The sequence below is a fragment of the Physcomitrium patens genome, chromosome 25 (genome assembly GCF_059467195.1).
Source record: "Physcomitrium patens ecotype Gransden chromosome 25, ASM5946719v1, whole genome shotgun sequence".
Classification (NCBI taxonomy): domain Eukaryota; kingdom Viridiplantae; phylum Streptophyta; class Bryopsida; order Funariales; family Funariaceae; genus Physcomitrium; species Physcomitrium patens.
Genome location: NC_143434.1, coordinates 4,173,802 through 4,201,448, shown reverse-complemented (window position 1 = coordinate 4,201,448; position 27,647 = coordinate 4,173,802). Strand labels below are relative to the sequence as shown.

At 34.7% G+C, this 27,647-nt stretch overlaps 1 long non-coding RNA gene across 1 annotated transcript; it reads right to left on the bottom strand.

The window, feature by feature from the left end:
* Positions 1-1,814: 1,814 nt before the first annotated feature.
* On the bottom strand, positions 1,815-5,124 carry LOC149986268 (uncharacterized). The gene is made up of 2 exons (XR_016500876.1): positions 4,263-5,124; positions 1,815-3,712 (listed from the first exon to the last, which is right to left on the bottom strand). It is a non-coding gene; the product is annotated as an uncharacterized LOC149986268 (long non-coding RNA).
* Between the last annotated feature and the right edge of the window lie 22,523 nt (positions 5,125-27,647).

Below are 27,647 nucleotides of genomic sequence, written 5' to 3'. Positions count from 1 at the left end.
AATTTCATACGCCATTCAAAATCTCCAACTGGAGCTCCAATTCTATTCGTAAAGAAAAAAGATGGATCTTTGCGAATGTGTGTTGACTATCGAGGACTCAACTAGATCACAATCAAAAATAGGTATCTATTACCTTTGATATCAGGACTCCTTGACCAGTTGAACCAAGCTAAGATCTATACAAAAATAGATCTAAGAGGAGCATATAATCTAGTACGAATCAAGGAAGGAGATGAATGGAAGACTGCATTTCGAACCAGGTACGGATATTTTGAATATAATGTCATGCCTTTTGGACTCACGAATGCACCAGCTGCTTTTCAACATCTCATGAATGATGTATTTCGTGAATTCTTAGACAATTTTGTCATCTGCTACCTAGACAATATCTTGATCTATTCTAACAACATCGAAGAGCATGAAATACATGTTCGTCAAGTATTACAAAAACTTAGAGATGCAAGATTGTACGCCAAGATAGAAAAGTGTGTATTTCACACTACTTAAGTTGACTTTTTAGGATACATCATTTCAAATGATGGTCTCATGGTGGATTCTAAGAAAGTCCAAACAATCATGGATTGGAAGATTCCAAGGACAGTAAGAGATGTCCAATGTTTCTTGGGATTTGCCAATTACTATCGGATCTTCATCAAAGATTTCTCACGAGTTGCAGCTCCACTTACACGCTTGACTAGTAAAGATAAATTCCAATGGAATTAAGAAGCGGAAGCAATATTTGAAGCCTTGAAGACATCGTTTGTCTCTGCACCAGTCTTATATCATGTTGACTTTTCCAAGGCATTTTTTATGGAAATAGATGCATCAGATTTTGCCTTGGGTGCAGTTTTATCACAAATGGGATTAGATGAGAAACTTCATCCGATAGCTTTTCATTCAAGAAAATTCTCAGGAGCCGAGATCAATTATGAGATCCACGATAAAGAACTTCTTGCGATCATGGATTCCTTTCAAGAATGGCATCATTATCTAGAAGGCGCTTCTAGTCCAGTCACTGTGTATACAGATTACAAGAACCTCGAGTATTTTATGTCAACATGCGTGTTGAATCGTCGTCAAGCTCGTTGGAGTATGTTTTTGTCAAGATTCGAGTTCATTATCACCTATCGGCGAGGAAAACAACAAGGTTTGTCCGATGCCCTATCTAGACGTTCTTCTTTTGTACCAAAAGAAGGAGATGCAGCTTTTGAGCAACAAAGAACGGTCCTCTTGAAACCGGAGCAATTTCATCTCCAAGCAATGAAATCAACATTAATTGTTGATTCAACTTTTCTCAAGCAAATCCAGTCCAGTATGTCCTTAGACCCTCTTGTTCATGATATTGAGAATAATTCTTCCAAGTCTCATGATTCTTCTAAGTTCGAGTTCAAGAATAATCTATTATATTTTGAAAGATGCCTATATGTTCCAGAAGGAGAAGCACGTTTAGGTGTTCTTCAAGCACGTCATGATTTTCCAACAGTAGGACACTTTGGATATAATAAGACTTTGGAACTCATATCAAGAGATTTTTGGTGGCCACAAATGTGGAAGTCAGTCAAAGACTTTGTACAATCATGTAATATTTGTTCAAGATCAAAAACTCCTCGTCATCGACCTTACGGACTTCTTCAGCCATTACCTATACCAGAACAACCATGGTCTTCTGTTTCTATAGATTTCATCACAGATCTTCCAAGCTCAAGATCTTATGATCCTATATTTGTAATAGTAGTTCGTTTCACCAAGATGGCTATCAAGGACAAGAACTCGATGAAAGCTAAAGAGTAAGTGAGACTTTTCTCAAAAAGAAATAGGACAAAATAGAAATATGTATATTAAGAAAGAAACTGGAATGGCTATTGCCAAAATACAAGAAAACTAGAGACCCTTGAAACTAGACTAGAAGCAAGAAAGGAGTTGACAAGAGTGAAGAGGGCTTCACTCTTGCCTCTATATATACTATCTAACTAGAAGCCACGTGGCGATGTTCTATAAGACCTCCAATATATGTTGACTTTCTAGGCCACATGCCTTTGCTTGCAAGGCAAGTTTTCTATGGATGGACCACGTAGTTAGCTTGTTCTTTAAGCTTCCAACATGTGTGGCACATGGCTAACTTGTTGACCAAGTTTCTAACCTAAAAGTCAACTATAGATTCCTATAAAGTCAAAGCAGCGTCTATGAAGCTTCTAAGAAGCTTTTCTAGAAGATATTACACAATTAACCTACTTTTATCTACTTTTATATACTTTTATCTATTCATATAGGTAATTATATGTATGTCCGTGACATTACCCCCCCTTCTAGGGACGAGTTCCATGAGGAGCGGTGATTATATATTGAGAAAATCTAATATGCGGCGAATTATATTTGCTACATACTCTGATCTTTGTTCTCTTCGAAGATAGTTGATGGGTCCTCTTAGCCATCGATAGTGTCCCATTCCAGGGCGAGAAGACCACCCTGTTATTTGATCACTGTTGAGGCCTTCATAACTTCCTTCAAATAATACATTTGAAACACCATCAGGAGTCGTTCCTATCTCCAATAATATCACCAAACATCGAGAATCTCTTCCAAGGTCGTGATACCAAAAGCGTTGTATCTCACCATCTATTCGAGGAAGAACATGTCGTTCTTGAGGATCTTCATCTCGGTTGCGTGGTCTTGAAGGTTGTGACAATCGCAATGTCTCATCCGGTAAGTCAGCAAACGAAGGTTCTTGAGTTGAATCCGCTGGTTGTTGGCTCTCCATCTAATTAGCGTCACAAAATGCAAAGAAGTTACAAACAAGGATAGGAAATTGAATGTTATCTTGCCTCAATCTTGTCTCTTTTATAAGAGAGGTTTTCATCTTGGTTTTGATGGATGTCGTTGATGAAAAACTTTGACTTTAGCTGATGCATTTGCTAGATTCTTGGATGGCTCCCATGTGCGCTCACTAATATCATATCCGCACCAATGAACAAGATATTCCCGCTTATTTCGGTGCCGCCTTGAGTCTAATATCTCTTCCACCTCAAATTCTTCATTACTATCTACTTCTATAGGAGGCGGTGGCATTTGTCTTCTTCCTTGTATATCCACTGTCTTATATGGTTCAAGAAGAGACACGTGGAATACAGGATGGATCTTCATTGACTCCGGTAGATGTAACCGATATGCAACTGGGTTGATCTATTCAGAAACAGAAAAGGGGCCAAGCCTACGATAGTCTAATTTGTCACAAGGTCGAGTGGTCTTGATATTGTGACGAAGTAGCCATACCTTATCACCCACGTTGAGTTGTGGTTGCTCTTTACGATATACATCTGCATTTATCTTTTGTCGTTCTTGAGCTTTCTTCAACTGCGCCTTCATTATTGCATGTAACTCTGACAACCGATTTGCCATATCTTCTGCTGCAGGATTATCAACTTTTGAAAAATCAAAAGTATCAAGTCGTGGATGATAGCCATAATTGGCAAAGAAAGGTGTTTGTTGCGTGGAGGAATGTACCGTATTATTATAAGCAAACTCTGCCAATGGCAGAAGGTTTGTCCAATCATCTTGTTGGTAGTTGATGGTACACCTTAAATACTGTTCCAAGACTTGGTTTACGCGCTCTGTTTGTCCATCAGTTTCAGGATGGAAAGCTGAAGATAGCTTTATGTCCACTTTTAAAATCTTGAAAAGAGTCCTCCAGAATCTCGACACAAATTGAGTTCCCCTATCCGATATGATATCTTTAGGTAATCCATGATAGCGATAGATATTATCAATGAAAAGCTTAGCTGTTTCTTCACCTGTGATAGATTTTGTATATGGCATAAAATGTGCCATATTGGTAAAACGATCTACTATTACAAATATAGAATCATAAGATCTTGAGTTTCGAAGATCTGTGATGAAATCCATAGAAACAGAAGACCATGGTTGTTCTAGTATAGGTAATGGCTGAAGAAGTCCGTAAGGTCGATGTCGAGGAATTTTTGATCTTGAACAAATATCACATCATTGTACAAAGTCTTTGACTGACTTCCACATTTGTGGCCACCAAAAATCTCTTGATATGAGTTCCAGAGTCTTATTATATCCAAAGTGCCCTGCTGCTGGAAAGTCATGACGTGCTTGAAGAACACGCAAACGTGCTTTTCCTTCTGGAACATATAGGCGTCCTTCAAAATATAATAGATTATTCTTGAACTCGAACTTAGAAGAATCATGAGACTTGAAAGAATTATTCTTGATATCATGAACAAGAGGGTCTGAGGACATACTGGACTGGATTTGCTTGAGAAAAGTTGAATCAACAGTCAATGTTGATTTCACTGCTCGGAGATGAAATTGCTCCGGTTTCAAGAGGACCGTTCTTTGTTGCTCAAAAGCTGCATCTCCTTCTTTTGGTGCAAAATAAGAACGTCTAGACAGGGCATCGGACAAACCTTGTTGTTTTCCTGGCCGATAAGTGATAATGAAGTCGAATCTTGACAAAGACATACTCCAACGAGCTTGACGACGATTCAACACGCGTGCTGACATGAAATACTCGAGGTTCTTGTGATCTGTATACACAGTGACTGGACTAGAAGCACCTTCTAGATAATGACGCCATTCTTGAAAGGAATCCACGATTGCAAGAAGTTCTTTATCGTGGATCTCATAATTGATCTCGGCTGCTGAGAATTTTCTTGAATGAAAAGCTATCGGATGAAGTTTCTCATCTATTCCCATTTGTGATAAAAATGCACCCAAGGCAAAATCCGATGCGTCTGTTTCCATAAAAAATACCTTAGAAAAGTCAACACGATATAAGATTGGTGCAGAGACAAACGATGTCTTCAAGGCTTCAAATGCTGCTTCCGCTTCTTGATTCCATTGGAATTTATCTTTATTAGTCAAGCGTGTAAGTGGAGCTGCAACTCGTGAGAAGTCTTTGATGAAGATCCGATAGTAATTGACAAATCCCAAGAAACATTGGACATCTCTTACAGTCTTTGGAATCTTCCAATCCATGATTGTTTGGACTTTCTTAGAATCCATCATAAGACCATCATTTGAAATGATGTATCCTAAAAAGTCAACTTGAGTAGTGTGAAATACACACTTTTCCATCTTGGCGTACAATCCTGCATCTCTGAGTTTTTGTAATACTTGACGAACATGTATTTCATGTTCTTCAACATTCTTAGAATAAATCAGGATATCGTCTAGGTAGCAGACGACAAAATTGTCTAAGAATTCACGAAATACATCATTCATGAGATGTTGAAAAGCAGCTGGTGCATTCGTGAGTCCAAAAGGCATGACATTATATTCAAAATGCCCGTACCTGGTTCAAAACGCAGTCTTCCATTCATCTCCTTCTTTGATCCGTATTAGATTATATGCTCCTCTTAGATCTATTTTTGTATAGATCTTAGCTTGATTTGACTGGTCAAGGAGTCCTGATATCAAAGGTAATGGATACCTATTCTTGATTGTGATCTTCTTGAGTCCTCGATAGTCAACACACATTCGTAAAGATCCATCTTTTTTCTTTACGAATAAAATTGGAGCTCCTGCTGGAGATTTTGAATGGCGTATGAAATTCTTCGCTAAATTCTCGTCAATATATGTCTTAAGTTCAGCCAACTCATCTTGCGATAAACTGTAAATTGGTCCAAATGGTGGCAGAGTTCCTTCCTTGAGATCGATTGAACAATCGTATGGGCGATGCTCAGGAAGAATATCTGCATTCTTTTTCTCAAAAACGTCTTGATAATCCTGATATTGACTTGGAATGCCACTTGAAGTCTTTACGCTTTCAGAAATAGGTGAAGCATAAATAGCAAAAGTTGATCCTTCTTTTGCTGCGTGTATAAATGCTTTTGCACCTATAAGTGCGAGTTTTACTATACTAGACTCATGGTTTTTTACTTGATTAATAGAACTGTTACTAATGCTCTGAGGAAAATCAAGTTTATGAGAAATCCAATCTATTCGAGGATTATACTTTTCTAATCATGATAAGCCTAAAATTACTGGATTAGAGGGAGATCTAATTATATTAAAAATTACGCAACTACTATGACCATTTATTACTACATCTACAGGAAGTGTTTCGTGAGTTACATCTCCAGAAGACAACGGACGACCATCTATGACTTCTACGTGTACAGGTTTAGTTTTTTGTATTAATGATATTCTATGACATCTAACAAATTCTTCATCTAAAAAACAAGATGAGGCTCCTGAATCTACCAAGGCAGAGGCTTTGTAATTATTAGGTCCTAAACGCACATCTATTATAAAACAAGGAGATGGTTTTGAGGAGAGGATAGGACCTTCATTAGAAGTTGTACAAGATTCCAGCCGCACGGTCCTTATTGTAGCTAGACGTACTCGTTTTCCAACATACTGTCTTCTTTGACAGCCGTACTCCTCATTTTGTAGTTACGTCGCTTCTTTGGACAATGTTGAGCAGTGTGCTTAGGTTCTCCACAATATAAGCACAATCCTTCTTGTCGACGACGAGACTTTTCTTGCTCAGTAAGAGGTTTGAAACGTACCGCATCAATTTGCATATCCTCTACTTCTGAAGGTATGTGTTGAGGAGACGTTGGTGTTGCCATTGAATTGTAGTAACGTTGAGGCCCACTTGTGCGACTCTCGGATCGAAATTCAAAAAGTCGATTGTCGCACTTCACAGCAAAGTCAATTGCTTGACTCAATGTTTGAGGATCAGGTAAATTAAGCATCAATTTCTTTACCTCATATTGTAATCCGTAGAGAAATTGACTCACAAGTGCGGCATCATCCCACTTGATATCAGTTGCAAGTTGTCGAAATTGCGAAGCATATAATGTTACTGATCGATTGCCTTGTCGCAAAATATGGATCTTGTTGGTTGCAACACGAATTGCATCATGTTCTCCAAACATGGATCGAAACTCCGCCAAAAAAGCCTCCAGATTATCCAATATTGGATCTCGTCGTTCAAGAAAAGATGAAAACCATGACAATGCTGAACCTGAAAGAAGTGTACCAATGAATCTAACTTGTGACCCTGGAGTTGGATAGCTCTGGGGTTGAAGTTCAATCACTAGTTGGACCTGATTGATGAATCCTCGAAACTTGGATCTGGTACCATCAAACTTCTCGGGCAAGGCAACTCTCGGTTCTCTAACACTCGAAGGGTGTTCCATTCTGGGAGAAGGGACATGGTTTGGTGCAGATGTTGAAGCAGCCCCAATCATCTCTATATCTTCACTTCCTACCATTCTTGTTGCTCCTTGTGGTGGTAAATTGAGTTGATGCATCGCAAGCATTAACTCCCTCAATTGTTCTTGCATCTGTGCCATTGCACTCTTCATTTCAACAAGCTCTGCCATAGTAGCACTTAGAAAAGAGAAGATGTCTAATAACGCTCAAAACAAATAGAAGAGAGGAATTGATAACAAAGAAAATACTAAGAACAATATCAGTTTAAAAGAGGGTAATCCGCAACTTCTAATGCGCTTATGTCTTATCAAGAAAAAGAGGTAATCCACTCTTAATCAAGAAAAGACAAAGCTCTGATATTGTAAGTGTACTCTTGTCAATCTGTCAAGGACAAGAACTCGATGAAAGCTAAAGAGTAAGTGAGACTTTTTTCAAAAAGAAATAGGACAAAATAGAAATATGTATATTAAGAAAGAAACTGGAATGGCTATTGCCAAAATACAAGAAAACTAGAGACCCTTGAAACTAGACTAGAAGCAAGAAAGGAGTTGACAAGAGTGAAGAGGACTTCACTCTTGCCTCTATATATACTATCTAACTAGAAGCCACATGGCGATGTTCTATAAGACCTCCAATATATGTTGACTTTCTAGGCCACATGCCTTTGCTTGCAAGGCAAGTTTTCTATGGATGAACCACGTAGTTAGCTTGTTCTTTAAGCTTCCAACATGTGTGGCACATGGCTAACTTGTTGACCAAGTTTCTAACCTAAAAGTCAACTATAGATTCCTATAAAGTCAAAGCAGCGTCTATGAAGCTTCTAAGAAGCTTCTCTAGAAGATATTACACAATTAACCTACTTTTATCTACTTTTACATACTTTTATCTATTCATATAGGTAATTATATGTATGTCCGTGACAATGGCACATTTTGTGTCATGTATAAAATCTATCACAGGTGAAGAAACAGCTAAGCTTTTCATTGATAATATCTATCGCTATCATGGATTACCTAAAGATATCATATCGGATAGGGGAACTCAATTTGTGTCGAGATTCTGGAGGACCCTTTTCAAGATTTTAAAAGTGGACATAAAGCTATCTTTGGCTTTCCATCCTCAAACTGATGGACAAACAGAGTGCGTAAACCTAGTCTTGGAGCAGTATTTAAGGTGTACCATCAACTACCAACAAGATGATTGGACAACCCTTCTGCCATTGGTAGAATTTGGTTATAATAATACGGTACATTCCTCCACGCAATAAATACCTTTCTTTGCCAATTATGGCTATCATCCACGACTTAATACTTTTGATTTTTCAAAAGTTGATAATCTTACAGCAGAAGATATGGCAAATCGGTTGTCAGAGTTACATGCAATAATGAAGACGCAATTGAAGGAAGCTCAAGAACGACAAAAGATAAACGCAGATGTATATCATAAGGAGCAACCACAACTCAACGTGAATGATAAGGTATGGCTAATTCATCGTAATATCAAGACCACTCATCTTTGCGACAAGTTGGACTATCGAAGGCTGGGACCATTTTCTATTTCTACACAAATCAATCCAGTTGCATATCGTTTACATGTACCGAAGACAATGAAAATCCATCCAGTATTCCACGTGTCTCTTCTTGAACCATACAAGACAGTGGACATACCAAGAAGACGACAAGCTCCACCTCCTCCTATAGAAGTGGACAATAATGAAGAGTTTGAAGTAGAAGAAGTCTTAGATTTAAGGCGGCGGCGAAATAAAATAGAATATCTTGTCCATTGGCGCGGATATGATATTAGTGAATGCATATGGAAGCCAATGAAGAATCTTGCAAATGCAGCAAAGGCGGGTGAGGCTTTTCATCGAACACATCCATCAAAATCAAGATAAAAACCTTCTTTATAAAAGAAACAACATCTAGGCAAGATAACATTCTACTTTCAATTCTTTTTCTTAGCTTCGTTGTAGTAATGGCGTTCAAAGGATGGAGAACCAACAACCAACAGATTTAACTCAAGAGCCTTCATTTGTTGAACTGCCGGACGAGACATTACGATTGTCACAACCTTCAAGACGACGCAATCGAGATGAAGATCTTCAAGAATGACATGTTCTTCCTCGAATAGAGGGTGAGATACAACGCGTTTGGTATCACGATTTGGAAAGGGACTCCCGATGTTTGGTGATTTTGCTAGATGTAGGAACAACTCCTGATGGTGTTCCAAATATTCTATTCGAAGGAAGTTACGAAGGCCTCAACAATGATTAAATATTTGGGTGGTCTTCCCATCCTAGTATGGGACACTACCGATGGTTGAGAGGCCCTATCAATCATCTTTGAAGAGAACAGAGATCAGAGTATGTAGCGAATTCAATTCGTCGCATCATAGATTTCCTCAACATATGATGACCACTCCTCGTGGAACTCGTCCCTAGAAGGGGGGGGTAATGTCACGGCCATAATCATGTAAGCTAATAATTACATGTAGAAATAGGTAGAAGTAAGTAAAAGTAGATAAAAGTAAGTTAATTCTATAATATTTAATATAGAAGCTTCCTAGAAATTTCCTAGACGCTGCTTTGACTTCATAGGTGTCTTTAATTGACTTTTTGGATTAGAAACGTGGTCAACAAGTTGGCCATGTACCACAGATGTTGTTAGCTTGAAGATCAAGCTAACTATGTGGCCCACACGTAGAAAAACTTGGCTTGTAAGTCAAAGCATGTGCCCTACAAAGTCAACACATATTGGAGGTCCTATAGAACGTCGCCACGTAGCCCCTAGTTAGATAGTATATATAGACACAAGAGTGAAGGTTCCTTCACTCTTGTCAACTCCTTTCTTGCTTCTAGTCTAGTTTCAAGGGTCTCTAGTTTTCTTGTCTTTTGGCAATAGCCATTCCAGTTCCTCTTTTAATATATATACTTGTTTATATATATTTTTTTACTTCTCTTTGAGTGAAGGTTCACTTGTCTGAATTGTTTTTTTCATCGAGTTCTTGTCCTTGACATGCAATTGGAAGGATGAAAGAGGATTGTGATTCTTTAACAGAGGTTCGCAGGTTTTTGGGTGCATGTGTATTTTATCGAATCTGGGTCCCTCATTTTGCTCACATAGCAGATCTATTATATGAACTGTTACGCAAGGGTTACCAATTTAAATGGGAAGAAAGGCATATTCAGGCAATGCAAAGATTGAAGAAATTATTGATGTCACCTCCAATATTGAGGAAGGTTGATTATAAGTGCAATAGACCAGTGATTCTTACTGTGGACGCTAGTCCAATTATCATTGGATGGGCTGTGGGTCAAGATGATTCCAGTGGGAATAGATTTGCAGTTCGATTTGGGGCTAAAGTTTTAAGTATTCATCAGCATGCATATTCGCAAGTCAAAAGAGAACTTTGGGGAGTCGTTTCGGCTATGAAAGCTGAAAGGGATTATTTGATTGGGGCAGTAGTAGTAATTGAAACAGATTGCTTGCCATTGCTTGGAATGATTATTAACTGTTCAACGTCAGATATTGCAATGTTGAGATGGATTGCTTATATTAAGTCACTAAATTCAGAATTTAAGCATATTACTGGGAAAGATAATTTAGTAGCAGACATGCTATCTTGAACAAGATACGAGAGTGAGGACGAAATGGTTGAAGACATTGATGACATCAGATTGAAATTCTATTCAATATCAAATTCCAACAAAAAAGACAAGCTATTTCTTGAAGAATCTTATGAAGGAGAATTATTGGATATTGGTCATTACTTGAATACCTTAACTAAGCAGGGGAATTGGTCTACAAAAAAATTCAAACAAATAAGAAAAAAAGCATATGGATTTTTGCTTCGAGATGGATTCTTATGGAAGAGACGGAAGAAAGGAATTGAGATGCCACAACGAGTGATAGGCAAAAAGGAAGAAAAACTAAAATTATTAAACGAGTTTCATGATAATTTATGGGCAGGGCATAGAGGAATCTGGGCTACTTTTGCTAAACTCAAGGAACGATATTGGTGGAAAAATATGTATCGAGATGTACTCTCATTTGTAGAGTCATGTGAAATCTGTCAATCGTATTCTAATATCCGACATCGAGATGGTCTTCACCCTACGTATCCTTTGGCTATTCATTTTAAATGGGTTGTTGATTTGGTTATTATACCGGTTGGGTTATGGCAGATGAGATATTTGGTTTTAGCTCGCGAAGATTTATCAAATCAAGTAGAAGGAAGAGCATTGAGGATAAAATCTATAGAGGGGATTTGTAGGTTTTTGCTTGAAGATGTCATTTGCCGCTACGGATGCGTGGAAAAAATCACTGCAGATCGTGGAGAATTAAATGCACAAGAAGCTCGTAAGTTCTTTCAAAGATGTGGAGTTAAACTATCACTGACTATTGCTTATAATCCAGAAGGGAATGCAAAAAGCGAACTCGGTCATTCACCGATTGTGAAAGCATTGGTTAAATCTTGTAATGGGAAAGTTAAAGAGTGGCCACGGCTTTTGTCATTTGCATTATGGGCTGATCGAACAATACATAGTTTGATGACAGGATATATGCCAGTAGAACTTATGACAGGTCGAAAATCAATTATGTCGATTGAAAAAAAGGTACTTACTTGGAGTATGCTACCATGGGAAGATGGATTGATAAGAGAAGAACTTCTGGCTATTAAGATTTGACAATTGGAGCAAAGAACGGAAGATGTCCAGATAGCATTGGAAAGGTTAAAAAGAGCAAGGTTACAAAACAAGGCGCGATTCGATAAGCAACATCGATTGAGACCAAAAGCAATCGAGGAAGGTGACTGGGTACTTGTTTATGACAATAGTCTGGATAATCAACATAGTACTTTGCGAAAATTTTCAGAATGTTGGTTTGGACCATATGTGGTAACAACTGTTCATGATAATGCGACTTACTCGTTACGGGAGTTAGATGGTACAAAATTGAAAATACCAATTGCAGGGAAGCGAGTAAAAATATTTAAACGAAGACATGCGGAGATGAATATGGAAGACCTTAATGAAGGTATAGAGATTCCACAGCAAGAAGATGAAAGTGATTTGGATAATGAAGGTGACGAAGACGAACATGACAAAGATGTAGAGGATATATTCTGAATCAAATAGCAATTGGATAAATTGGTGCATACCGGAGGATGCACAAGTTCAGAGGGGGTCGATGTGGTGTTGTAACACGAGTATACCGTGAAAATATAAAGAAAGGAGACTTTTATTAATTTTCAATTACCTTGAATATTGAAAGCAACGACCAACTCCAGTGCAAATACTGAGTGGCCAGGTTCAGTCACCCCGTTACAGTCAGCCGGGGCATATTCAAATGCTCCATTCGATTCCAATAACAGGAGTCAGTAGGAAGAGAAATGACCAATTCACACGACGGGTGAGCCTGGTTTGAAGAGCTAATTGGATCTAATTTCAAGAATCCAATCCAGGTCCTCTTACCCAATATGAGACCTGTATTGGTCGGGCAACCCAATGCAATCTAATTACGGGAAAATCTAGGTCTTACTACGGGCCTCTTAGCCAATCTGACGCGAGGACCAATTTGACCCAATTACGCGAACATCCAGGTTACTATGGGCATCTTACTCAATATGAGACCTGAATTGGTCGGACGACTCAATGTGGACCCGAGTACGGGGTTTTGATTCTGTTTCAGGCTGTCCTATTCTCTGTGCCGTTTCAGGAAACGTTATTTTCGGTAAATAGATCTCTTAAAAGTAAAAACGGAGGAGAAAGCTCTGACGGCGGGAGCCAATTTTGGATCTAAGCTCTGACGGTGGGAACCAATTTCGGATCCAAGATGGAAGATTGAAGAAATTCAGAGGATAAGGTTAAGGAGAGAATAAGTTTTTGGGGGGTTTTTGAAGATCGAGGGAGACGAGCTTCATGCTTCGAGCGGAGAAAGAAGACAGAGAATTGGGTTTTTTTTTCTTCATAGGATTTTGGGAAGACTGAGGCAATCGTTGCTGAAGTCAGTGTTGTAATGGTGAATCAAGATTTTTAATGAAGTGGATTTGATTACTCTTGACTGTTTTGTGAAATCGAGTTACGTTTGAGATTGAAGAATTAAAAGGGTGTCTATAGGATTGAGTATGCGGAGTGAATGAAATTTATTGGGTTAATCTAACAAGACAGTCAGTAGATACAAGATTGTAAGTACAAAGCGGTATCAAAGATTAACAGTTTGGGTTGTTCGGGGTTCTCTGTAACATTTAGAGACCTACCGGCCGGGACAAAAAGGACTTCGGCGAGCAATCGAAGGGGCATCCGTATAGATTTACGATGTATTCTTGCAGTCGTTTATATTCTAACAGTCAAAAACTGATAGACTACTTGACTATTGGCAAATCTCCATACTACCTTCTACAACCAGACGCTCGGCGCGTTCTCGAGCAGGAAAGCACGTAATACGACAACGCTGCTTTTTTTCTTCTAGAGTTAAGAATTTGACATGTACCATGTCAATTTGCATATCTTCCACCTCTGATTGTGAATTTAGGTTGCTTGCTGACATAGTTGGAGCGGGATGAGCCAAATGTTGTCTTGAGCATTGGTCTTGGCAATGTTGGAATAAGCGGTTATCATACTTCACAGCTTGGCTAATGACTTTGTTGAGTGTTTGTGGATCAGGAAGAGATAATAACAAATCCTTCACATCATCCCTCAAGCCCTAATACAATTGACTCATCAATGCTTCCTCATCTCAGTTGATATTGTACGCTAATTGTCTGAAATTTGATGCATAGACTGACACAGAGCGTGCCCCTTGTCGTAGTGACTGGATCTTTGTTGTAGTCCATTGCGCCTCATCATGTTCATCAAATGCTTCTCCAAACACCTCCAAAAAAGTTTCGAAGTTATTCAAAATTGATGATCTTTTCTCAAACAAAGGAACAAATCATGATAGAGCTTGCTCCGTGAGCAAAGTTCCAACCAATCCAACACATGATTCCTTTGTCGGATAGCATTTAGACTATAAAGCTGTTATCAATTTAATTTGATTGACAAAACCTTGAAACTTGGAACGCATACCATCGAACTTGTTTGGAAGGCTAATTCGGGATTTCTTTCGTTATAAGATCAACGGCCATTGTTGAACTAGAGGCAAAGCTGCTTCTCTTCATGCTGAAGCTTGAGGCTGGTGAATCCTCGATTGTGCAATCCTGGATGCTCCATCATTATGAAGTCTTGTAATGATTCTTTCAATCTCTATAGTTCTCTGTGATAACGTAGCAAGAGCATTCATAATGGTATCCAACTTGGACTCCGAACTTTCAGCCATACTAATATCTTGACCTCCGGCCATTCTAAGAGAAAAAAAAAAATGACTCTATAAGAGGACAGTATTGGTTTAGAAGAGGGTACTCCGCAACCTTTAAAATGCCTTAAAACCTTCAAAAAGAGGGGTAATCCACTCTCTTTAAGAAATATAAGACTCCAATATTATAATAGAAGAAATATCAGTTTAGAAGAGGGTAATCTGCAACCTCTAAAATACCAGCACCTTCAAGTAGAGGAATTATCTACACTCTAACAAGAAAGAATTAGCTCTGATATGAAAGATGAATGCAATCTCGACAAACTGTCACAAATTTAAAATACTAACTGGAAATCTAAACAAGAAGTTGAAGAGGAATCGACAAGAACTAGATTAATCAGATTAGTACAAGAAAAATACTAGAGAGGTGAACTAGAGCTCTAAGAGGTGTATTGTTGAGACTGAAGATCCTCTCACTCTCGACTTATATATATACTATAAGCTAGGAAGCTTCTTAAGTAGCTTCTATAAGTTGGGAAGCTTCTCAAGCAGCTTGCACAAGCTTGAAAACTTCTCAAGTAGCTTCTACAAACTATAAAGCTTCTGTAGAACCTTTTAGAATCTTCTACAACTTCCTAGTGTATGTCCTTGACAGTCACCCTCATTTAAAGGCATGCATATAGAGTAAGATAAGATAAGTCCAATAAAAGATTCGTCAATCCTCAAGGATGCTAATGAAGTCCGCTTATTTTTAGACCTTATTGGATATTATAGATATTTATTTGTTGGATATTATAGATATAATATCCAATAATTTACACACATTGCTGCTTCATTGAGAAGCCTATTAGAGAAAGGTGCTTCATCTAAATATAAATTAGAGTAGAAAAGGACCTTTGAAAAGTTGAAGGAGGTATTTATTACTACTCTAATATTACAATTGTATGATTCTAACTTTATTTGTAGACTTGATATTAATGCTTCTGTTTTTGCTATTAGTATGGTTTTTCAACAAGACTTTCATAAGAGCCTTCAATTTATAGTATACAAATTATACAAGCTCAAAAGGACAAAGCTTAGTTATTTTGCACATAATCAAGAGAAACTAGCAATTATAAATGTCACAAAGATATAACAATATTATTTATTAAAAAAGCCAATGACTATTTGAATTGACCATCAACTCTTACTACATGATTTGTATCTAAAAAATATGAAATCATGATATCATTGTTGAGAAGAATAATTATAGATCTTTAACACTGAGTTTGAATACAAGCAAGAATGATAACATATCATGTTAGACATCTTATTGCACAAACTAGACTTGAAGTTCAAATCAAAGGATAAGGCAAAACTCGCTAATACTAGTAGTATATTTTAAATCCAACTTAAAGAGCAAAATGGAAGAAACTTATATATTAATATTTCATATTTCAAGATGATTATTAATCAATCAGAGATAGATGATGTGTAATATGAAGATTACCATCATAGTGATGGCTTACTCTATTTCAAATAACAGATTTATATATCTGAAAATATTATATTTTAGATATGCATACTTCAAGAGAGATATGATATTTCAATATTTAGATATCTAAGGTGTCAGAAGAATCTAAAATAAATCTCAAGGACATGGTTTTACGCAAGTTTGGATTATGATGTTTGAGCTTTTGTGTGCTCTTACAAGTCATGCCAACATAAAAAAGTATGAAATGTAACATCTCTTAGACTATTGTAACCAATTCTACTATCTACGGCATGTTGGGAGTATGTGACTATAGATCTTATTATAAATTTATTGTAGACGCCTTACAATCATATTGCAGTTGCTGTCTTTGTGGACCAAGTCTTGAATAAACTTCATTTGACTATGATGTGCTTTGATATTGATGCCTCAGCACTTACATAGAACTTTTGTAATATTATCTTTTGTCACCATGGATTATCTTGTGTCATCATTTCAGATTGAGTTCTATGCTTTATGGGAAGTTTTCGATAGACTTTATTCAAGCTATTAGTCAAACAACTTGTCATGTCCACTATCTTCTATTCTCAAATAGATGGAAAAATAAAGCATACTAATCGAACCTTAGAAGATATGTTATGGGCTTTTATGATGATTATTCATAATGATTGAGATGAATATTTGATGCCCTTAGAGTTTACTTACAATAATAGTATTCAAGCAAGTACCAATCATTCACCATTTTTTTTAATACCAATCAAAATTTAATTATGCCAACAACTTTCTATTGTCCCATTGTCAGCAATAATCCAATAATAGGAGAGTTTATGCAACGATTTACAATGACCTTATAGAAAGTACTACATTGCCTCCTTACTGCCCAAAATTGATAGAAGCATTATATGGATAATCACCAACAATATAAGATCTTTCAAGAGGGCGACTAGATTTTACTCTCTAATGCCAACTTTTCACTTGATACATCAACTCAAATCTATAAGTTGATACCTTGATGGCTTGGATCTTTTTATATTTTTGTAATAATTTTAATATTGATTATTGCCTTGAGCTTCTGCCATATATTTAGATGTATGTGATCTTTTATATTTTCTAATTCAAGGAATCTCATACTAAGCCAAGGCACTTTGTAATTTTTATTTTACTTATTCTTCAAACATCTTTTTAGAATAAATCTATAAAGAGGAGTTTAAATACAGGGAAAGTCTATTTACATGAGTTTACACATTAAGGTCACACAATTAACTGTCTTTTGATTGCTAAAAACACCCAACAAAGCTACAATGCCTTCCACATTCTATCAATTCATCTTTTAACAAATAAAATATTGGAATTGATAATTCTATCTTATGCATTCATTATCTCTTCTCTTCTCTAAACTTATGACAACAATATGTAATACTGCATTGTCTTAAAAGACTACATAAAACATTCTATAATCTAATCATTGAAATTCTCCAAAACTAACTGTCATTCTCAAGAATTTGCTTCACACAATTCCAAACTCCATAGACTTCTTTTTATGGCACACTCTCAACTCTCAAAAATCAATGTATTATGATTCTTCCAATCATATCCATACTTCACAAACATCTTCAATTATTGACTTTTTAATTATCCACTTATAATTGAGCACACAATAAATTTAATTTTCCATTTGACATCATATAAATCAAAATCTTTCTTTAATTATAAAATTTTACATTATTTAAATTCTATCTATTTTTTTCTTTTGTAAAAAATAAAAATAAGATGTAGTACCAAGCTTATTCCAGCTCATGAGTATTACAGTCTGGCCTTGTCTACTTCTTCAACCGATTAATATTTACTCCAAAACAAAGTTTTTAACAAATATTTCTTACTTAATCACTTTTTTCAACTAAACCATCAATCCTACTTCTTGAATTCACTGTCCTATAGATGATTAATCAATTTTATCAATATCTAATCAATGTCTAACAAAAACCAATTCTTGCCCACTCTATATACTTTTTAGACTAATACCAATGACCACTACTACTAATTGTTGTGATTGATGACCAATAAGAATATGAAGTAGAAAGCATTTTGGAGCATTACTACTTTTGTTATAGCAATAAACATCTACAACTTCAGTACAAAGTTGTTTGCGAAGATTATTCCATCCATAATATAATATGGAAATCTAAACAAAACCAGTACAAAACCTCATCTATTATCAAGAAATAATTTAGAGATACCATTAGAAGTGAAACGAGGACATTCTACATTAGTGGAAGGAGATTAAGTACAATGGAATATGGATAAGATATTTATTGTATTGATGTATAAAAATAAGTAGTTAGAGCCATGTTTCGAAAGTTTTTAGAATTTTTTAGAATTGAAATTAGATTAGTGGTCTATCTAGGATCTACCATAGAATATTCCAAAAAAGACTTAGGAAAATTATCTACATGTGGCTCATCATTAAAAATATTCTAAAAAGTTTGAGGATGGTTGGACAAAGTATAATAGGATTGGTTAGGTCCATTTGGATATCCACTTAGGTATTGCTTCAATTCCTTTCTCTTAATAAAGCTTGATTTTGTATTTTTTTGTTTAATTTTTTTTTATTCTCTTTAACTTTATTTTGACTTTCATATTCCATTCTATTTAATTTTGTTCAATTTTATTTTGATCTAAATTATCCTACATTGTGACAAGATTTATATTACTATGAATTGAAAGAATCTTAGGTCTTAAAAATAGTTCAATCTTGTTTCATATTGACTACAAAAATAACAAGGTTTATTAAATGTCCTTTCTCAATATTCTTATCTTACATCAAAACAAAGAGATGCACTTAAATTTTTTAATCTTAAACATGGTCATATAATTATACAAAGTCTTTGACCACCTTCTAAATTTGAAGCTATCAAAAATATTTAGATTTTAGCTCCAAAATCTTATTATATCTAAAATATCCTATAGTTGAAAAGTCATAATGGAGTTGAAAAATACATAGTTCTACTTTATTTTTTAGAACATATAAGCATCTTTTAAAATAGAGTATATTATTTTTGAATTCAAACTTGTAAATATCATGGATTTTAGAAGGATTATTCTTAGTATTATAAATTATAAGATTTGAAGACATACTTATTTGAATTTACTTAAAAAAGTTTGAATCAACACTTAATATTGATTTTAAAGATTGGAGTTGAAATTACTCTAACTTCAAAGAAATGATTAATTGATAATCAAAAGTTGCATTTGCTTCTATTGATATAAGATTAATATGTCTAAAGAAGGTATTTAAGAAACCTTGTTTTTTTTTTGGTTGATAAGTAATATTAAATTCAAATTTTTATAAAAACATATTCCAACGGATATTGCAATGATTTAAAAGACGTGCTAATATGAAATATCTAAGATTTTTGTAATTCATATACATAATAATTGAATCAAACAAGCATTCTAAATAATGGTGCCATTTTTTAAATTAATTCACAATTATAAGAAGTTATTTGTCATGGATTACATAATTAATTTCAATTGCTAAAAAAATTCTCAAATAAAAAGCTATTAGATAATTTTTTTTATTTTTTTGCATTTGTGACAATATTGCACCAAAGCAAAGTATAATATATTTGTTTCTATAAAAAATATCTTAGAAAAGTTGATGCAATACAAAATTAGTGTAAAAATAAAAGTTGACTTCAAAGTTTCAAATATCACTTCAACTTTTTTTATTCTACTCAAGTTTGTTTTTTTAAATTAAATATGTAAGTGGAGCTACAACTTGAAAAAAATCTCGATAAAGATTTAATAGTAATTAGCAAATTCCAAAAAATATTGCACATCTCTTACTATTGTTAAAATCTCCAAATCTATGATAGTTTGAACTTTTTTGGAATCCACTATAAGACCATCATTTGAAATGATGTATCCTAAGAAGTCAACTTGAGTTGTGTAAAATACACACTTTCCCATCTTGGCATATAATCGTGCTTTTTAGAATTTTTGTAGTATACAAAAATTATGAATTTTTTTTTTTTTTTTTGGTTTTGGGATAAATTAAGATATTTTAAAATAATAGATGAAAAAATCATATAGAATTTATTAATAATGTAGTGATTTATACCAAGGTGTATTGTGAGGCATGGAGCCACCATAAGTGTAAGACTTGAGTCTTAAATCTTAGAAGGGGTCTTGGAAGGGGGTCATGGAGGTCCTTGACATCCTATTTAAGTCCTAGTGCATTTAAATATTCTAAAATCCTAAAAATGATCATCTTTTTTAAGTTGAGCCTTTAGAGGATAATTTTGAGTGTTTAGATTCTCTCATTGTAGATTAGCACACTTTTTTAGTGTTTATATGTGATTTGACTTTTTGTATTTATTATGGAATTTTTGTACTCCATTGCAATTTTTTCCACTTATTTATCACTTGAAAAGTATCCCAGTATGTATGTAGTGCAAGCATAGTGGATTTGTGCACTTACTTTAGCCAAAAACTTGAATTTTGGTGTATTTTGTGGAAATTAATGAATGCTGGAATTGCAAGGGTTTTGAGCTGAATGACACCATAGCTTTCATTCGTTGACTTTAGAATGTATGGAATATGCTTGAGTGTCCTACATGGATGATTTATCATTTTTCATCCGAAGTCAACTAATTACATCCAATTCAGACAGATATCATTCATAGAAAGGAATTTTACATTGGATTGATACAATCCATCTTCCTCGCAAGGAAGTCCACGCCTGGTGTGCTTGGACTTGAGGGAGGGAGTGTGTTGAAAAAAAATTGCAATTTCTGTGTAGGGTGCAATTTCGGTGTAGAGTGGTTGAAAGCGTGCTAAAAAAAACCTGTTGTTAGCTTTGAAGCAGGTCGTCCACAACTGCGGCTATTATGGCAAAGAGCCTGCTGTTAGCTTTGAAGAGAGTCGTTCATAACTGAGACAGTTGTGGCATTTAAAGGCTGGAACATGGTGAAGCTTGGCCCTCAGGTTTTGCGCACGCACGCTCGTATGTTGTTGTTTGTTCCACTTGTACTCTCAACAAACACTCCCTTTTATAAAAATCTCATTGCAGTAGTAGTGTCATTTGCGGAGTTCAGTATTTTTTGAATCTTGATAAGCTTATGGAGCATGAAGATAGCCGCACCACTACGGTTGTGTTCCAGCAGCTGCAACCTTACACCGACGAGATTTCAGACTGGTCTAAAGTCGTCATAGCGTATGAGCCAGTGTGGGCTATTGGCACTAACAAAGTTGCCACTACCGAGCAAGCGCAGGAGGTGCATCCTGCTATCCATTCGTGGTTGAGCAAGGATCGTGCCTCCTACACCAACAAGCCGATGGGAGGCCCATACAAGCTCCGCTAATTACCGTTATTGAAGGAGCTTTGCAATCAGATTTGGTTTATGGAGTCTCACAGTTTTTAGTGGCTTGCGTGAGGAGGAAACTCCAGTTGCTGGGTTGTGCAGGTGCTACTATTGGATACACGCGCCTCTCAATCAAATTGCTGCAATTAGCATGAGGAAAGGATCTATATTGTTGCAAAGGTGGCGAGGTTCTCATCCAAGTTTTTTGTAAATTGGTTCAAGGCCGAGGTTGTGTCAAAGGTTGCAGATCCAGTGACAAAGGCTGATGCACCCTAAGCATCCAAGGCACCTTTTGCTCGGTGGCTGAGAAGGCAAAGGAGACGGAGGTCGCCGCCAAGGTGGTCACTTAAGTGGTATTGCGCAAGGTGAAGCTATTGGTGGCGAGCGCAGGGGCGGAATCAGAGGCAGTGGGGAAGTGGAAACCTGCCGACGTCGCCCTTCTACGCCATCAGCCTCGGCGACTCCCTGGACAGGCACGGTGCACCGCCAAGTCCTAAACTTCAAATGAGGTCTACAAACAAGGACCAAGTCCCAAAATCTAGGTCCCAAATCTCAAGTCTCCAATCTAGGTCACAAATCTCAAATCCAAGTCCTGCAATTGAAATCAGATCCAACCATAGATTTCTCAACCCAAATTCGTGATCACAGGTCACTAAGGTTGGAAGACTGGTGACCATAAGTAGACGAAGTGATTGGCCCAACAGGTCATGACACATGTTCTGACCGGATATAGAAGGTCAACTCGGAGCAGATGATCTGCGATCATATACGAAAGGTGATCGGAGACCGCAGGTCAGGACCAACCAGTCATCTGATCTTGTGCTCAGGAACTGATCAGTCTTGTGATTGGTTTTTAATTTTATATATATATATATATATATATTTGTGTGTGTTTATGTGTGTTAGTAGTAAAAAGAAATGGATAGGGATTTCTTTGTCTCTCCTTTAGCCATTCTTCTTACTACTTTTATTTTTTATTTTTTTATCAACATATGTTGTGTGGAAAAACACTTATTTATATAATTTTTAGTATTGCATTTCGGTTTGAATTTTATGAGATAAGTGATAGAAAACATAGGAATTTTTGCAATACGGATTGTTACATATGGTAAATAATAGGTTTCCACCATTTACATCCTATATTAATCTTTAGTTTTTAATTCAAACCACATTATGATAGAATTTTTGGAATGAGTGGCATGGAGCTATGGAGTGTGCAATATGGAGATGTGGAATGTGTAATGTGGAGTAGTAGAGTACTTTGGATAGAAAGTAAAGACAAAATTTCAAGAGTTTAAAATTTTAATAAGTCTCCCAAGTCACTTATTTATAGATGTATAGTGCATAGCAAGATTCTACCTTAACAATAAGCAATCTATGAAGGTAGAAGTGGCTTTGGTTGAGTCATTGATTGGTAGAAAAAATTAGAGGATTTGGCAATAGGTTGAAAATTACATGATTTAGCTATAAGTTGGAAATCAAAGAATTTGGCAACAACTTGGAAGCCATATGATATTGGAAAACATATTGAAAATCAAAGGATTTTTGCAACAAGTTAAAAATCAATTGGATTTTGGTTTATACATCATGATAGTTTATTAAGAAAACTTCAACAACTTTAATAACTTCAATAAAATAGTGATATAGGAGATTTAAAAAAAATTCTAAACTAGATCTATATATGGATGTGATTAGAAGTAATAGGCCTTAATCTCTAATTTTTTAGAGATTGATGGATTAAAGCAAAAAGTAGAACAATTGGAAATTAAGACCTACTCCATGGAAGTAAAAGAATTATTAAAGAAAGTAGAATCACTTATCATAAAGGAATTTAATCTCTCATTCAAAGACAAAGAAACTAGTGATTGTATACTGAATTCCAATAGTAAAGAAAAAATGATGTGGATAGTGAAGGTATGTAGAGATTTTTTAATATCATGGATATTATTGACCTTGATGATTTTATCATTAAGTTTGAAGCTTGGTGTAATGACCAAGTTGAGAAAAGACTAGAATTCAATTTTTTCAAAATATGGTAAGTATTCTTCCAACACTTAGATGATGCTCCAATGTATAATTATTCAAAAATTAAAATCCAAGATGAAAAAAAAATCAAGGCATTTAAGAATTATTGAGCAGTAAATTTCAAGAACTTGTTTGGAAGAAAAAATAGAATTGGTGATCAAAGACATACCATAAAGACCAACCATTGAAAGGACTTTTATTATACTATATTAAAGATATGAATCTCATAAAAAAAAATTGAATACACTATTGTGCCATTCAAAAATATTATAAAGTCTTTCAAAGATAGTAATATATTGAATTAGAATAGCTATTATTAAAGATAATAAGACTAAAAAGTCTTGAAATAAGACTAAGGACTAGAAAGCATTAACAAGAGTGAACAAGGCTTTATTCTTCTTTCTATATATACTCTCTAACCAGAAGCTATGTGATAATATTCTATAAGACTTCTACTATGTGTTGACTTTGCAAAATACATGTCTTAATTTACAAGGTAAGTTTTTTGTATATATGTCATATAATAAGCTTGTTCCAAAAGCTATCAACATGTGTAAGATGTGGTTAACTTATTGACCAATTTTCTAATCTATCAATCAACTACAAACATGTGTAAAGTCAAAGCCACATCTATATAGCTTCTAAGAAGCTTTTCTAGAAGATATTATGAAATTAATGTACTTTTATCTACTTCTATTTAATCATATAGGTAATTATTAGAATAAATATGTATGTTCATTGTTGAATTATTTGAAGTCTTGCTTAAAAATATGCTAAGCACTTAGTTGTGGAAGATAAAAGAAATTTGCAACAATAAGTCTTAACAACTATAATTGAATCATATATATATTACAATTAAATTTTAATATTAATTAAAACGTAATCAAATATTAATTAAGTTTTATTAAATATTTAAATAAATTATAAAATAAATATAAAAAAATCATAAAAAATCCTAAAGAAATCCAAAAGAAATAAAAAAAAATCTTTAAAAAATCTAAAATAAATCCATAAAAATCTTAAAGAAATCTTTAAGAAATCTTAAAATCTTAAATCCTAAATCAATCCTAATTAAATCCTAAATTCTAAATTAAACCTAATCAAATTCTAAATCCTAAATCAAATCTTAATCAACTCTTAAACAAAACCTAACCAAAACCTAATCAATTCAAATCAATCTTGAAACAGTTTTAGAATCTCAATATCTATTGATTAAATTATTGATCTTACTTAAAATTTTATATACCTCTTGATCTTTTAGTTAATAACAAGAGTAATAAATTTAAAGAGAATTGAATTTATGAAATTGAAAAAAAATATCATAATCCATTTGAATGTTCGTTGGCCTCCATTTTTTTATCTTAATATTAATCTTCTAATAGCAATAATTTTCAAGGATATAAACTAAAAGAAGATACATAAACTCATAGAATCTATGTCAAAAGAAAATTAATAAAGTAGAAGAAAGTATCTATATTTAAGGAAGAACTAGAATGGCTATTGCCAAAGACTAGAAAACATAAGACTCTTAAAACTAGACTAAAAGCAAAAAAAGAATTGACAAGAGTAAAGAGGGCCTCACTCTTACCTCTATACATACTACTTAACTAAAAACTATGTGGCAACATACTAAAGGACTTCTAATATGCATCCAACTTGCAAGACACATATTTAATTTATAAGGCAAGTTTACTAGGTGTACACCATATGTCCAACTTATACTACAAATGGTCAACAGGTCGACATATGGCCTCCTTGTTGACTAAGTTTTCAACCTATCAATCACCTATAGACATGTATAAAGGCAAAGCAGCATCTACAAAGCTTTTAGGAAGCTTTCAACAAGATATTATCATATTTATCTACTTTGACTTTTACCTATCTTTATTATTTAGATAATTATTATGATAAATATGTATGTTTGTGACATTATCTTCCCTTCTAGGGACGAGTTCTATGAAAAGCGGTAATTATATGTTGATGAAGTGTCACGGGCATACACATGTAAGCCAATAATTACCTATATAAATATATAGAAGTAAATAAAAATAAGTGAATTCTATAATATCTTCTATATAAGCTTCTTAGAAGCTTCATAGATGCTACTTTGACTTTATATGTGTCTTTAATTGACTTTTTGGATTAGAAACGTAGTCAACAAGTTGGCCATGTACTAAACATGTTAGCTTGAAGACCAAGCTAACTATGTAGCTCAAACATAGAAAAACTTGCCTTGTATGTCAAAGCATATATCTTACAAAGTCAACACATATTAGAGGTCCTATAGAACTTTGCCACATAGTCCTTAGTTATATAGTATATATAGAGACAAAAATGAAGCCCTCTTCACTTTTGTCAACTTCTTTCCTACTTCTAGTGTAGTTTCAAGAGTCTCAAGTTTTCTTATCTTTTGGCAATAAGCCTTTACATTATCTTTTATTATATGTACTTTCTTATTTCTATTTTGTCACTCTTTTTTTGACACAAATTTCATTGATTTATGCATCATCTTTTAGTTCATGTCCTTGACAGATTGACAAGAGTATACTTACAATATCGGAGCTTTGTCTTATCTTGGTTAAAAGTAGATTATCTCTTTCTCATGATAATTCATAAGCATATTAGAAGTTAAAGATTACCTTCTTTTAAACTGATATTATTCTTAGTATTTTCTTTATTCTCAAGTCCTTTCTTTTACTTGTCTTGAGCGATACTCGATATTTTTTTGAGTGTTATTTTATTAGAGCTTGTTGAAATGAAGAGTGCAATGGCACAAATGCAAGAGTAATTGAGAGAGTTGATGCTTACAATGCATCAACTTAGCTTACCACTACATAAATCAATAAGAATGGCAAGAAGTGAGGATATAGAGATGATTAGAGCTGCTTCAACATCTCTACCAAATCATGTCCCTCCATCCATAGTGGAATATCTTTTAAGTATTAGAAAACCAAGAGTTGCCCTGCCCGAGAAGTTTGATGGTACAAGATCCAAATTTTGAGGATTTATCAATCAAGTACAACTTATGATTGAACTTCAACCATCAAAGTTATCCAACTGAAGAATCATATGTTAGATTCATTGATACACTTCTTTCAGATTCAATACTATCACGGTTTTTATCTTTTCTTAAATGACGAGATCCAATATTAAATAACTTGGAGGCATTTTTGGCAAAATTTTGGTCCATGTATGGAGAACATGATGAAATTCATGTTGCAACCAAGAAGATCTATATTTTGTGACAAGACAATCAATTTGTAACGTTATATGCTTCACAATTTTAACAACTTGCAATTGATATTAAGTCGGATGATGCTACACCTATTATCCAATTTCTCTATGGATTACAATATGAAGTAAAGAAATTGATGCTCAACTTATCTGATCCTCAAACATTGAGTTAAGCAATTGACTTTGCTATGAAATACAAAAATCAAATTTTTGAATTTTGATCTGAGAGTCGTACAAATGGGCCTCAACATTACTACAATTCGATGGCAACACCAACATCTCTTCAACACATATATTGAGAAGCAAAGGATATGCAAATTGATATGGTATGTTTTAAACTTTTTATTGAGCCATAAAAGACTCGTTGTCATTAAGAAGGATTGTACTTATAATATAAAGAACCTAAACACACTACTCAACATTATCCAAAGAAGCAAAAAAATCACAAAATGAGAAGCACATTTGTTAAAGAAGACAATATGTTGAAAAATGAATTTGTCCAACTATAATAGGGACTATGTAGCTAAAATCTTATACAATTTCTAATGAAGGTCCTATCTTCTCAATAGAATCTTGTCTTTATTATATAGTAGATGTGCATTTAGGACCTAATAATTATAAAGCCTCGACCTTGATAGATTTAGGAGCCTCAGCTTGTTTCTCAGATGCATAATTGATTAAAAGTCATAAAATATCATTAGTACAAAAAATCAAACTTATTCATATAGAAGTCATAGATGGTCGTCCATTGTCTTCTGGAGATGTTACTCATGAAATACTTCCTATAGATGTAGCAATAAATGGTTATAATAATTGCGTAATCTTTAATATAATTAGATCTCTCTCTAATCTGATCGTTTTAAATTTATCATGGTTAGAAAAATATAATCCTCGCATAGATTGGATTTCTTGTATCTTTGACTTTTCTAAAAGCATAATTAAGAGTAAAATTAATCCTGTAGAAAGTCATAAGTCTAGTACAATTAAACCTATGTTTGTAGCTACAAGAACTTTTTTACATGCTGTAAAAGAAGGATCACCTTGAGCCATTTACGCCACACTTGATTTTAATCATGC